Consider the following 2,031-nt stretch of genomic DNA (forward strand, 5'->3'; position numbering starts at 1 on the left):
GCAAGCCCATCTGGGCCCGGGTCAGACCCCGCGCTCTGCCGCGCAACGCCCGAGCGCCCCAGCGCTCCTCCCGTCCGCCCGCTCGCCGATGCGCACCGCCTCACCGGTGCTCCGCCCCGGCCACCGAACTGCTTCCCCGCCGCCGCCGGAGTCCTCCAGCAGGCCAGACCCTGCGCCCCATCTCCTCCTTCCCTCTCCTTCCTCTCTTTCTCATCTCCTCGTCTCCCTCTCTCTCTGTGCAGTTGCCGCCGCCGCCATGGAGATCGCGCCGCCGGCACCATCTTCGCCCGGACCGGCCGGAAACCGCCGGGAACGGAACCCCGATGCCCGGATCCGGCCTCCCCTCGCCGGATCTGGCCTCCTCTGCCTCCCCATCGCCGAGACCCGCCGTCCTCCGTCGCCGGTGGCTGTTGGCTCCGCCGGCCTCGTCCCCGTTTGGGAGAGACGACGGCAGCCGTCACCGGCCACGTGGGCCTTCCCCGCAGGCCAGGCCAGCAGCACCCTTCGCAGGCCTCAAGGCCCAGCCGTGGCCAGCAACCGGCCTAGCCGGCCTCCCCTCCCCGCGGCCCCCTCCGTTGAGCGAGGCCCAGCGCCCCAGCTGACCTCCTCCGCCTCGGCCTTTAGGCCCAATGTGAGCAGCCCAGTCCGCCTCAGATTCAGCCCATGCCTGTTTTTTTTCCTGTTCAGCGAATTTATCTATTTATCCAGTAAATTGCATTTTTACAGATTGGACCCTAAACTTCATGCATATAATTACTCATGAACCGTGCATCACAGGTAAATAATTTATATATGTAAAATGCTCAGAAAATTGTGTACATTAATAATATGTCTTTTTCATCCCATGTTAAAATGTTTAACTTGCTGTTTATTTAAATTTGCTAATATGCCATGTTAAAATGATTTATTTCATAACTAAATAACCGTAGCTCGGATTTTAATAAACTTTATATGTAAATGGGGTGGAAAAATGCCTAGTTTAACATGGTGGCATTGTTTTGCATGTCTAACAACTCTAAAATATGGTTTAGGGCAGAACAGTACCGAATCTAAACTTTGCATATGGGGATTTTCCGGAATTGTTGTTTGTTGTTTCCGGCCTCATTTAAACTTGCCTAGATAGGTAGTTTTCATATGCTTCACCCCTTGCCATGTTTAATAACATTTAATATTGTTGGGTACATAACCGAGAGAGAACTAAATAATCGATGTGGTGTTCCGTCAATATGCAACTTGTTGCATATTGAGCTCCACTTAATTTGTAGTGTTGTTTGTTGCACTTTGCTATTCCATGCCTCATTAAGCCGGACATGCATCATACTTGTTTGTGCATCATGCCATGTTTATGCTTGTGCATTTACCATGTTGTTTGTTTCTTTCCGATGTTGCCTCTTAGTTCCGGTAATGTTACGATTGTGAGGATTCGTTCGACTACTTCCGCTTGTCTTCTTCATGGACTCGTTCTTCTTCCTAGCGGGATTTCAGGCAAGATGACCGCTACCCTGGATCTCACTACTATCATTGCTATGCTAGTTGTTTCGTTCTATCGCTATGTTGTGCTACCTATCACCTGTTTATCAAGCCATCCCATATTGCCATGAATCTCTAACCTTTGACACCTTTCCTATGCAAACCGTTGTTTGGCTATGTTACCGCTTTTGCTCAGCCCCTCTTATAGCGTTGCTAGTTGCAGGTGAAGTTGAAGATTTCTCCATGGTGGACAAGTTTTTGGTTGGTATATCACAATATCTCTTATATTATTAATGCATCTATATACTTGGTAAAGGGTGGAAGACTCGGCCTTTTGCCTAGTGTTTTGTTCCACTCTTGCCGCCCTAGTTTCCGTCATACCGGTGTTATGTTCCCGAATTTTGCGTTCCTTACGCGGTCGGGTGATTTATGGGACCCCCTTGACAGTTCACTTTGAATAAAACTCCTCCAGCAAGGCCCAACCTTGGTTTTACCATTTGCCTCACCACCACCTATCCTTTCCCTTGGGTCGGCCAACCCGAGGGTCATCTTTATTTTAGC

This window comes from Triticum aestivum, chromosome 2B (genome assembly GCF_018294505.1).
Source record: "Triticum aestivum cultivar Chinese Spring chromosome 2B, IWGSC CS RefSeq v2.1, whole genome shotgun sequence".
In the NCBI taxonomy this organism is placed as follows: Eukaryota; Viridiplantae; Streptophyta; class Magnoliopsida; order Poales; family Poaceae; genus Triticum; species Triticum aestivum.